Here is a 13,120-nt window from a genome sequence, read left to right on the forward strand (position 1 = left end):
ACACGGAGAGCCGTTTGACCCCGAGGCAGACCGGAAGCTGGATCCTGCCACTGATTGCTGGCCATAGACCGAGTCACGACTCTTGCCTCCCACGCCCTTTGTCGCGGTCTGGCGCTCTGGAGAACGTGACCGAGGACGTGGGTGGTGTGCTCCACACGGGAGAGCCTGTGTTAAAGACCTCGCGTCGCTGACGGGCGCCACCATGGGACGTGCGTGCTCGGGCCTCCGCGTCAGGGCTGTGCCGCCGACCCCCATTGCTCCTTCATTCCTTCCTTTCCGTTTTCCTCTCGCTGGGAAGCTCCCACGGAGTAGTCGTGCGGCCGGGAGAGAGCCCGTGTCCAGGGTCGCAGGGAAAGCACACAGCTGCGCGCTGTTAACGGGGCTCGGGGGGTTGTTTTCCGGGGCTTTCTGCCAGGAGACACACAGACCCCTGGTCCTTCCCACCATCCAGAGATGCAGCGGAACAAGCGTGGGCCCTGGGGGCTGACAGCACAGTGACTGGCTACTGGGGTGACCTACGAGGGCCTGGGCTGCTTTGCTCCTGAAGCAGTGTCTCCAGCAAGCCCAGCGCCCTGGGGTGAGAGGTTATCGGTGTTGGGCTGGCTGGGCAGCACCCCTCTGCTAGCCTCACCCTCGCCCCCAAATCCCAGGGCTGCGGGGGAGCCCAGGGAGAGCCTCCTGTAGGATGACGTAGCCCTGAGCAGTGAATGGGGAGGGGGAGCTGCCCAGAGGGGCAGGCAGGGGTGACCCACTGTGCTCCACAGCGGCTGGGCTTATCCCCGAGCTGACACAGGCCAACACCTGCCGAGGGACGCTCTCCACTGCGCCCCGAGAAGCAGAAATCAATGGGATGGGGCACAGCCAGCACAGAGAGAGGCTGCCGAATGTCGGCCGACAAGCGTGCGCACTTGGTGAGAGCTGAAGGAAGACGCTAGGAGCCGGAGGTGGGACTCCGAGGCAGGAACATAGAAACGTGCCCAGCGGAGACACAGGAAGAAGGAACCCAGTGGTTGGGATCCGTGGCAGCGAGGGCAGCTGTAACCCAGGTCAGCTGGGAGGGCACACGGAGGGACGTCAGGGCGGCAGCCGGGAGCGGCAGAGAACAGGCCAGGAGGGCAGGTGGCCCAGGGAGAGATGGACGTTCCCACAGGCAGGGACAGGTCGGCAGAGGTGCTGCTCCCGGGGGCCACGCGGCCACGTTCCCAGGACGTGGGGAAGAGGCAGAACTCAGTCCGAGCAGCGCCCGCCCACCAGGGAGCACACGGGCTCCCCCCGTCGTCTGCGTCCCCACGGCTGCAGCTTCTTGCGCGTGGGTCTCCTCTTGCGAGGGGTTGGTGAGGTTTTCTCGGTAACTGTCCTCCCTGTTTGGAGGCTGCCAAGAAAGATCACAGGTCCGTGTGACAGGACTGCAGAAGGTCTGGTCCAGAGGACCCTGGAGTCCATTCATTCCACTCAGGATGCACAGCATAACGGACAAAATCCCACGGCGTCCGTCAGACCTCCGCCGAGCGCCGTAGGAGGTGCAGAGGATCGTGGTGTTGTCGTGCCTTTGGAGTCTAGCTGAGGGGACAAGCTGCGGCCTGAAAGTGAACAGTGTACGTGGGAGCTTGACACGGGCAGAGCGCGTCTGGGCGTCAAAAGCAGCTCGGGTCAGACTGAACACACGCGTGCACCAGGGGCTCTGGTGTTCCCAGGGACGCACACACTCTGAGGGCCCACGGGACGTGTGGAGGAGTCGCAGCCCGGCGGGCTGGCTGTCACCGGGGGTGACGTGCATGTCTGTGAAGAGAGCATGTGCGCTGGCCTCATTACACAGGAAGGTGTGGGGCTGGGTGTAGGTCGGGTAGACTGCGTGAGATGTGGGTGCTTTGAACGCTGAGCCGTGGCCTTGGACTTGGAGGATCGGCCGGGAGAGCCTGGATGGTTTCCGTGGGAACGTGACTTAGTAGGAATAGAGCGGCAGGGAGATGATCTGTGGGATGATGGTCCCGATCTGGTCCCCGTCTGGTCCCGATGGGGTGGGAGGCGGCAGCAGGAAGGTGGGAATCTGTGGGCAGGAGACCCCACATGTGCGCCTTGAAGTCTGGAGAGCAGGCCTCATTTCCGCTCACTTTCCTGCCCCTCTCTCTAGGGTTTTCTGCCCTTCCTGCCTCTGTGCACCCCGACTCTGGAATGATGTGGCGAGCCAGTGTGCTCAGGGCCTCCGACCCACCCCTGCCTGGGCCCCCACCCCACCCCCCAGCCAGGCTGGGGCTGATACAGTGCGACTCACACGGGGCATGTTTGCAGGTTTTCAGGCAGGTGATGGAGAGGCAGGAAGGGGGCAGGGGAGAAGGCACGAGGAGCCTAGAAGGGAATCTGTGGCCCTCGCCCCCGGCACATGCGCCCCAGCACAGTGAGTGGACGTTCCTCGCCCACGTCTCCAGCGTGCGCTTTTCCGTCTTGGTCAGGAGGGACTTGGCGTTCACTAGAGAAGCTGCTGGCACGCGGACACCGGTCGATCCGCACAAGTTCCAGAGTGAGTCTCTGCCCTCTGACCGGTGCATGGGCCTTCATGCTGCCATTGCCTGATGCGTCACATCAGGAGCGGCCTGAGGTCCTTTTGGAGTTGGGAAATGACTAAAACTTACAGGAAGCACTGTGAAGAATAAGTCAAACTCACAAGGTCACCATCAGATGGACGTTGGGGTCCATGGGCCGCAGCTGCAGGGCACAGCCGTCAGATGACCATTGTCCGGAACCGCGAGGCTGTCCCGGGCGGGCAGACCCCTTACAGTGAACCACTGTGTGCCGCGCCGAGCAGCGGAGGTTAGATTGAACAGAACTGTCCTGCTGCTGATGACGAACCATCACCGTTGGGAGCCTCGTCGAGTAAAATGTGCTCTTGTCTCTCACGGCTGAGGTAAAAACCACCAGCTTTTCTTGAAGAGAGAAAGGAAAGTAATTTGGTAGGTGGTACTCATTTATACGATTAGGATGAAAGTTTTGTTTTTTCATGTAAAAAGTAAATGTAAAGTGAAATATCCCTTTGTAGAAATCAACTAAAAAGCAAAAAAAAAAAAAGAGAGAGAGAGAAGATTATTCAGGATTTTACCATCGGGAGCACAATCCGTGTTAACTCTTGGGTCAGTTCCTGTCCGTGTCCTCCTCCATGCGTGGACGTTTCTGCACTGGTGCGGTGAGACTGCCACCGCGGTTTCTTTTACTTAATCTTTGGTGTTATAATAAATTTATCCTAGACCATTAGGCAACTCTTAGTAAACATCATTTGTAATGCTTGTATAAGATTTCACTGTGTTAATGTTTTGTGTCTTATTTAATCGAAACCTAGGACTTTAGGATTTAGGATTCTGGTAAATATAGAAAGGAGAGCTCAGAGAACCTCCAGGGTAGGGATCCAACAACTTCTGTAAAGGGCCAGGAAGCGAGTCGTTTAGGCTCCGTGGGCCCGAGGGTCCCCGCTGGGCTGGTGCAGCATGGAAGAGCCGCTCGCAGTGTGTGCGCAGGTGGGTGCGGCCGTGTTGCAGTAAATCTTTATTTGTGGAAACAGGTAGCGGGTCCTACCTTGCCAGCTTGTACCGTAGAGAACAGAACCAGGATCTTAACTGCAGATGGCCGCAGTCCTCCTCTAGGGGTCAGGAAATAACCTAACAGCAGGCCTCCCCTCCTCCCCTCCTTCCTTCTCCTGATGTAAAGCAGAGGAGGGCTTTTGACATAACCAGGCACGGTTATGCAGACCACTGTGTGCTGTATACACACACCATAGTCTTGCTTTCCACGTACGAGGTGTGGGAGTTCGTGGTAGGTGGTCTGCGCATTTATGAACCTTTTTTGACGATGAAATAGTTGTTGGAAATTGTTGTTTTCTGATTTTCTCTTCATGTTTTGTTTCAGTCTTTCTTGTTTTCAGAAACTGATCATTTCAATAATTCTGAAATGAGCAAGTACATTGTTCCCTAAAGAATCGATTACCTTGCTCACCATGTGTATCAACGTAGTAGAAGGGTCCAAAATATATGGTTTCTTGGCTTTTTCTTCTTCTTGGATTGGTGGCAGAATGCCATTTTAAATTTATCCTGGGTATATTTGTGTACTACTGAAAATTATAACTCAGTGCTATTTAATTTGCTGTGGGACTTGCTATAAAAAAGATGGATGCCTTTTGTATTGCACGGCATGGAATCGTACTGTTTATTAAAGAAAATGATAGACATTATTTTGGATTGAATAGAGGTCAAGAAAACTTGTTTCTTTCCTTTCAATTAAATTGAGGAATTTCAAGGAGTTTAAATGTTAACGACGCAGAATTAATGTCGATCTGTCCACATGGGAAGTCCGGCCTCACGTTCACCCAGCGACAGAGACGAAGGGGAGGGCAGTCCCCAGGCGGCGGCAGAGCCCGCGCCAGGGTCAGGGGCCCGGCCAGGTTTGAGTCCCGGCTCTACCAGTTACTAGCCGTGCGGCCTCCTGCCCTCATCCTGACAGCAGGACCACAGGTGCCCCGTCCCCCAGGTGCAGCGTGCGGTGGCACCGAGATGATCCGTGAGGTGGCACCGAGGACGCCTGGTACATGCTGGCCACCCCCTTTACGGACACGTGAACATTTCAGCCAAACAGAAGAACAAGTCAGGCTGGTCGTAACGACTCAGCAGACAAGAGACGGCTGAAACCTGAGCCCTGGATGGGGAAAAGCCAAAGAGAAGTCAGCTGACCCCAGAGCCGACCGTCGGGACGCGGGGAACCAGGTGCTGCCATCGTGCGTCTGGCCGGGCTGAACAGAGTGCAGTGACCACCTCATCTGAACCCTGGCTGTGACATTTGTTTGCTTGCTTGCTTCCTTTTTTTTTTTTTTTTTAAGATTTAATTAATTCATTTATTTGAGAGAGAAAGTGTACGTGCACAAGCGTGGGTGAGGGGGGTGGGAGCAGAGGGAGAGGGAGAGAGACTCTCGAGCCGACTCTGTGCCGAATGCGGAACCCGACGCAGGGCTTTGTCTCACGACCTTGAGGTCATGACCCAGCCCAAAATCGAAAGCTGGATGCTTAACCAACTGTGCCATGCAGGCGCTCCCTGCTTTCTATGTTTCTTTAAGACTCAGCCAAGGCTGCATCAGAATTACCTTTAGACATAAATTCCTGCTGGGTTTTGATGATGGGGTTAACTGTTTGTTCTCTGTAGCATTGTCTAAAACACAGCTGCTTTGTTAAGAACAAACTTCCTGCCTCCCATTCAGTGCTCTGGGTGGTAGGAGCTGTGTAGCTTCCGTGTAAAAACTAAAATGACTCTGCCTTATTTCCAACGCTTGACGGCCGAGATGCCCAGGGACCCTCCCGGAGAATGAGGCAATCCAGACGTACCAGACAACCCCGTCCCGCCAGGACTTTGTCATAATGTCCCAAGTTGCGTCTTAGGCCTCAGTAGAGGCAAGTTTCACTTGGAATTTAACGAAATGGTTTTCCTCTCTGGAGGGCTCCACAGCGAGGCCTCACATACACTGGTCCTGCTGCACGAGCCCCAGGAGCTTCCCAAGTCTCTCCGGATCTGATGGGTCATGTGCCCACACGGAGGACGGCGTTTCTTGCAGACCCGACCGTGTGTGCTCCCTGCGGCAGGGTGCCGGCCCGAGCTGGTCAGGGCAGGATTGCAGCGCCCGCGACAGAGCTTCTTTAAAGAAAGGCCACGCGTGGAAACCTGCCGTGTGCTGCTCAGAAGCCGAGCTGGAGGAGCGGGAATGGCAGGGCTGCTGACCTCCGACCCCTCTTGGCCGCTCCCTGGCTCCGACCCTAGACCCACTCCTCGGGCTGCCACGGGTGGGAAGCCGTCCAGCCGTGAGCCGGGAGTGCGTGGACCCTTGCGGACGGCTGAGACCGCTGGGGGAGGGTAGAGGGGGCCGGGCTGGGGATGGCAGGGGTGCGAGCCCTCGAGGGTGCGGGCGAGGGCAGGCCGAGGGCGGCTGTTGTGGCCGCGCGTGCCGCTGCTCCCCGGGCTGTGCCGGATGGGTACGGACGGAAGGAGGGAGGGAAGGAGAGAAAAGCGGTGACCCCCGCCTGCACGGGCAGAAAGTGGAGGAAGGAGTGAGTGTGAGCATGGCAGCAGGGTGACAAAGGACAACGCCGCGGACGTGAGGGACAAACGCAGGACGCGGCGGCGGGACGACCAGAACCGACAGAGTAAGAAACGCAGCAGGTACGCGACAGGCAGCACCGCGGCGCGCGGAAGGCGGGCGCACCCGAAGCACGGCCGCGGCTTCCACCAAAGAGACAGAGACGGGGAGAGGGAGAGACTTGAGGACGAGTGACAGGAAGAGAACGAAGGTGTCCGGTATGGGAGCTGTTGGATCCGTCCGATGTGTTAGACAAACCACCAAAATAATGAAAACAGAAAGTACAATTTTCACATGAGGAGAGAAAATTTCTTTTCTCTAAAAAAAGTAAGAAAAAGAAAAAAGAAATGCATGGGAAATAGAAAACGTAAATTAAGGCCGCCCAAATCCGCTCTGAAGTAAGAGTGATGCTCTGTGAGTTGAATTCATCTCTCAAAGTACGGCGGTTCTCACGCTGGATGCAATTCACTGTGACGCAGCAAACAAAAGGTTTGAAAGGCTGAAAACCACAGGATTTGGAAAGAAGAGAAATTTGAACTGAAAGAAAGCCGGAGTGGCTGTTTTAGTGAGCCAAAGCAGAGGCCGGGATAAGCTGTGAGGGGGACAAGGAAGAGTGTCTTGTGGAGAGAAAGCGCAGGAGACCAGGAAGACACGTCGATGGGACTCTCTACACACCTGACAATGTGGCCTGGAACGGCGACAGGGGGCGGAAAGAGCCATGGACAAATCAGGAATGAAGACAGTGATACCAAGGAGATGGGAAGTAAGGGGAGTCGGTAAGATTCCAGCACCAGGATTACCGAACCGTGTGTTTACAGGCGTAGAGGACCACATCGGTGCCAAACACACGTGTACGGTTGTGGCACATGTGGCCGATCCACAGAAATTCTCCGTGGGCGGGGCTACAATGGAAGCCTGCATAACCGCGGGCCTCAGCGTTGTGTCCGCTCTGCTCTCGGACCACCATGGTGTGAAGTTAGAGCTCAGGAACGGAAAAAGAGCTAGAAAGAAAGCTCTGAAGACTAGAACTCTTACTCTTAGAGCACTGTGAACTACACCAAGCTGGCTGAGGGTGATAGCGGAGTTTTCTCGTCTAGGACACGGCTGAAGCGGGTTCAGAGGTAGTACATGTAGTCGGAAAACAAAGGTTAACATTGAAGAAAGACAAAAGGTTCCCCTTACAAAGCCAGGGGGAATGCCGTGATCTGGAGAAAGAAAATCCTGCAGGGAGAGGCAACCCCGCGCTGCTCACGGTGTCTCCACGACCCCGGCAGGTCTGGGAAACGCCCCGGAATCCCACGATAGGAAGGGGAGTCCTGGGGCTCCCACCGCTCCCCATACAAGGTCAGACCCTCACTCTCATTGGCAGCTCCTCTTTCAAGCAGGCCTGGTGCCTGGTTCCCTGCGTCCCGACGGTCCGCTCTGGGAGTCAGCTGACTTCTTTTGGCTTTTCCCTGTCCAGGGCTCAGGTGCCACCGCATGCTGCGCCTGGGGGACGGGACACCTCTGGTCCTGCTGTCAGGACGAGGGCAGGAGGCTGCACGACTAGTAACTGGTAGAGCCAGGATGCAGACCTGGGTGGGCACCTGACACTGGTACGGGTTCTGCCTGTCTGCCTGGTGACTGCCGATCTCCCTTTAAAAAAAAAAAAAAAAAAGCTTTATTGATTTATTGAGAGAGAGAGAGCAAGCGAGAAGGAGCATGAGCAGTAAGGGCAGAGAGAAAAGGAGAGAGAATCTCAAGCTCACTCTGAGTGCAGGGCCCAGTGTGGGGCTTGAGATCACAACCTGAGCTGAAACCAAGAGCCAGACACTTAACTGACTGTGCCACCCAGGTGCCCCACATCTATCCTTTGCTGTAATTTTGTCCCCAGGGCTCTTTCTTGTCTTGCTCCTTTTCTTTCAGTTTAGTTGGTGTGGAGGGAGTTGAGCTCCGTGTTTGAGTAGAGACCTTAGCAGCTCACCTGGCTTGGGGAGGGTGCACCAAGCTCTTCAGCAAACAATGTCTTAGTGGAGAAACTTGAGGCACCCTCCCTTTGAGGCTGGGAAAAAGGCAGGATTTCCCTCTGGCACTTCTGCACTCCTAGAATTGCTAGTCATCAATAAGACAAGTAAGTTGTAGAAAACAAAAATGTGTAATTATCTCTGTACAGCATGGGTCATCTGGCACAGTCCGTCGATTCTAGGATGCCCGTTTTCCCATGTCTTACAATCACATGCCTGTGTAATTGGGAGTACCCTTTCTTTCGTAGTGGTACATGGAAATGCTTACAAAAGTCCACTTAGAGACATTCACTATGACCTTTCTCATTGCGCTGTTTGTGAGATAAACTAACTGAAGTTTCAGCATGAGAGAATCAGGAGTAAAATATCAGATAAGCAGCAAGTAGAACTGGTGAACGAGGTAGATATGTGTACGTATATCTCCACACACATACACACACGTATAACTGAACTCAAAACCATAATCATACCTATAGATTTTAATTTGAACAGTCTAAATTGTATGGTCTTTATAACACCAGAAAAAAGAAAGACGCATTAAACTGTAAGTAGAAGAAAAGAAATTTTTTTAAAAAGGAGCAAAAATAAACAGAAAATGCACCAGAAAAATCTAGAAACCCATGAACTAGGTGATAATTTTTGAAAACGTCAATAAAATTGTTTAAATTCTCTTCAGAATGGGGAAGACCAGAAAGGAGACACAGATTCCCTATATCAGAAGTAAAAATGAGGCATCACTACAGACCCCACAAGCATTAAAAGGGTTATAAGGGAATCCTTTTAAGTAGGAAGGACTTTATTCCAGTAAATTCTGCATCTTAGATGAAATGGATGAATTCTGTGAAAGACATAAATTACCAAATCTGGTACAAGAAGAAAAAGGAAATTTGGAGAGTTTATACCTCATGAAGAAACAGAATTACAGTTGAAAGGCTCATAAAGAAAACTCCAGGCTCAGATATCGTTACCAATGAATTCTCAAATGTTATATAAACTTTTTCAGAAAATAGAAGAGGGGGGATCATTTTCTATCCCAATCTGGAGGCTGACTTTCACTGAACATCAAGTCAGACAAAGACTATACAAGGGGGGAATAAAAGGAACTTACAGACCAGGATTCCTCATGAACACAGATATAAAAGTCCTTAACAACATATTAGCAAATGAAGTCTCTGAATATATAGAAAGGATAAAGTGTTAGGATCAAGCAAGGTTTGTCTTAGGAATGGAAGGTTTATTCAAGAGGTACAAATCAATACACGCAATTCATTATAATGTACACAGTTTTATGAATGATCTCGCTGTCCTTTTCCAGAATAAAAGAGAAAACCATATGATCATCTCAATAGGTGCATCAAAAGCATTTGACAAAATCTGACACCCTGTCATGACGAAACAACTTGGAAACTAGGAATAGAAGCAAACATTGTCAAGCTCCTGAAAGGCATGTAGGAAAAGCCTGTAGCTAACAGTGTACTTACTGATGAAAGGTTCAGCGTTTTCCCTGGAGGGCTGGAAACAAGACTAAAATGTTCACTCTCAGCATTGCTGTTCAGTACTGCACCAGAAGTTCTGGTCAGTGCAGTAAAGCTAGAAGAAAATTAACAGGCATGCCGATTGGCAAAGAAATAAAACTATTTATTCACAGACAACATGGCTGTTACGTAGAAAATCATATAAGAAGTCTACAAAAACCTTTCTGGAGCTAGTAATTTATTGTAGCAAGGTTCTAAGATACAAGATCAGTACCCCCACATCAGTTGGATTTCTATATAGAAATGACAAACAGTTGGAAATTGAAATTTAAAAATATGATTTGCTGTGGCTTCATGATTATGAAATACTTGGGATGAACGTAACAGAATATGTGCCAGACCTGTGCACATGACACACAGAAGGAACATCGCAGAGAAAGAAGCAAGTATGTGGAGAATTGCACTGTGCTTGGTCTGTAGATCCAGTTCAATCCCAATCAGAATCCTAGTTTTTAACCCTATTTTTAAAAAAGAAATCGACAAGTTGATTTTAAATTCTATATAGAAATGCAAAGGATGTTAGCCAAAACAATGTTGAAGAAGAGGCACTTCGGTTTATTTCAAGGCTTAGTACGAAGTTGCAGTCATTGCGCCTGCGGTACTGGCGTAGGGACGGCCACAGAGGTCCGTGGCACGGGATGGGCACCGGGCACCCACGCGTGTTCGCCCGCCTGACTTTGGACAGAGGCTCCAAGGGAATCTGATGGAGAAAGGATGGTCTTTTCACAAACAGTATTCGAGTGATTCCCGTTCATTCCGGATACTCAAAACCCCTCACCCCCATTTACACGCTACAGAAAAATTACCTTCTGATCTGTTACAAGTTAAAACTATGAAACTTGCAGATGAAAACACAAGAGAAATTATTGATCATTTTTAGACATGACCCAAACAGCATAAACCGTTAAAAACATGGGCTAGTTGAAGTTCGTCAAAATTAAAAACTTCAGCTGTTTCACAGACACCGTTAAGACACCTCGTTGGAAAGATTTACCATGCGTGTGTCTGACAAAGCCTTGTACAGAGACTATAGAAAGACCTTTGAAAAGTCAAGGAGACAACCCAAATTTGAAAGAAATAGCCAAACGATTGGAACAGCGGTTTACAAAGAAGGCACATGCATGGCTGATGGACACCTGAAAGGCACGTGCTGTGTCGAGGAGAACCGACCATCCAGAGTGCTCCGACATTGCCGGGGGGAACGCGGGACCGTACACCTGCCCCAGACCTGGGTCTGGCCGTTTCTACTGATGTTAAACATGGCCCGTCAGTTCTGTACCTGTTTATTGACCCGAGGGAGGAAAACCTGTCCACGTCAAGAGGAGCACGTGAGTGTTCCTAGCGGCTCTGTTGTGGACGCCCCAACCCTGAAACAACCCAGATGTCCATCCGCAGGTGAATAGATTGTCACGTTGTGCTCCGTCCGCACAGGGTGTGACCTCTAACTAACACAGAGGAGCAAGCAGTTTGTAACAACAGGGGGTCACATGTGTCACACACTGGACGGGCGGCCCTTTATGAAATGCCCGCACTTTAAGCCATGTCTCCTTCTGTTTCTCTCGGACATCAGCTGACCGTGCGAAGAGCCGCCCCAAAGCTCAGGGTCATCAATAATTCTAAAAGCTAAGAAATGCCGTTCATGGAATTGCTGACTAGGTGACCTCTTAGACCGAATTTCGGGCACATGGAGCCTTTGGAAAATCAGCTTATTTCCCTAAGAAATATTTTCTTAAATAATTTTTTTTAAAGCACAAGTTGCCTTTTTAATATTGGTTCATGTTGGAGTTTACTTAACTGGTAGTAATTTCCTGTTGGCTCACACCCTCTCTCCTCCGTGTTTATCTTACAAGATCCTCAGACAGGATCTTGGTGAATTTTAGTGAATCCAGGAGTATCTTGTGAGCGTTTGAATGCGTCAGTATGCAGTGGGGACGGAAGACAACAGGCGTGAACGGAATTTTTTTTTAACATAACAGGAATGTTCAGAAGAGACCAAAGGTGAGGTGTGACTCACTCACAGTGGGGCTTTCGCAGCCACTGAGTTAGGAACGTAACTCCAGGACGTCAGTGTTGGCTGAAATGATACTCGTAAAATAGCGCCTGCCCCCGCCAGCCCACTCCCCACCCCTGCCAGTCCTCCCGCTGTCCGTGGCCAATGGGAAGAAAGCCACTTGTCCTCTGATGGTGGCCTACCCTCCTCGCCGGGTTCCAAATTAGCTTCAATCCCTGCTTGAAATCCTGCTTGCAGAGCAACGGAATCACATCGTGTTTGATAAAACAGTGACTTGTTAACTATTTACTTGCCTTTGTGTGTCTTCTTACTCGGCTTCCGGGCATTTTACTGATACTTTGACTTCTTACTGACAGTGTGTGTAAGCACGCACGGCCTCCGCACGTGGTCAGTAACACCAAGCCGCGTCACTCTCGAAAGCATCAGCACAACAGCTGCCGGTTTTGTAGTGGACACTCATGACCCTTGTGGGCATGAAACAGCAGGCACTTGATTGGTTTACTTTGAAAGCCATTTCTTTCTCATTTGTTTTGTGCTAAGATGGGATTGATGGTCCCTCGGGAATGGAGCATCTTTCGAATTCCAGAGTCCAGTGACCACGTGTGGCCCATGCACAGGGCAGCATGGTGTCCCCAGTTGTTTACAGAGGGTGTCACTGAAGCCACGGGATGCCAGCCTCTTTGGTTTTCTTGCCCCTTGTCATTTGTCCCTCTGATGTTTACATACTTGATGTGGAACCGTTTGAACCAGATGCAGAGGCCGTGTCCCGTCACCGCGAGCTGTCTCGTGCTGTCACCTGGTCTTTGGAATGGCCTAATGTTTGCTTATTCTGCGTTTGTAGTAACAGCTTCTTCGGAATGCCTGTTCTGTTCCAGGTTGCCTTAGAAGGACTTGCATTATAAAGATTTGTGAGACAGAGTCCCTGTCCTCTAGGGAGACACACACGCTCATCACGCGGCTCTCGGAACGGAGAGGACAGTGGCCAGCTTCCTTCTGCTTGCCCCAGAGCAGGCAGCATTGCCTGTGCTGGGTGTTGACGGTTCCAAGCCTGCAGGGATGAGCGAAGTCCCACCAGACGGTGAGACGGTTGGACACAGCTTTCTGAGCCGACAGTCCTGGCCGGGTCATGGGCTCGAACCATGTTGGGGTGATGGTGAATGGGCCAGCATGGCAGAGCCCTGACGTCTGAGGGAAGAGATGGTGACTGCGAACCAGGAAGGAGAGTGAGGTCCACAAACATGACATTTAGGAGCGGGTCTTGCTCTGGAGACACCTGCTGGGTGATGGCAGGTGCAGTGCTGGGCCACGGTCTGGTCTGCAGAGCCAGGACGTGCGGCCTGCCTCGGGAGACAAGCACATCCACCAGCAGTAGCAGGGCGCAGGTCCTGCTGGGAATGTGCACGGGTGTTTGGGCGCAGGGCACCCCCCAGTGTGGACCCGACTCGGAGCGGCCAGGACCTGACGGGGC

General features: G+C 51.7%; 1 protein-coding gene across 7 annotated transcripts in view; it reads left to right on the top strand.

Moving 5' to 3' along the window:
• RPTOR (regulatory associated protein of MTOR complex 1) overlaps positions 1–13,120 on the top strand; it is a 306,996-nt gene that overhangs the window by 144,929 nt on the left and 148,947 nt on the right. The gene's annotated exons all lie outside the window — the stretch shown is intronic.

This window comes from Mustela erminea, chromosome 18 (assembly GCF_009829155.1).
Source record: "Mustela erminea isolate mMusErm1 chromosome 18, mMusErm1.Pri, whole genome shotgun sequence".
NCBI classification, from domain to species: Eukaryota; Metazoa; Chordata; class Mammalia; order Carnivora; family Mustelidae; genus Mustela; species Mustela erminea.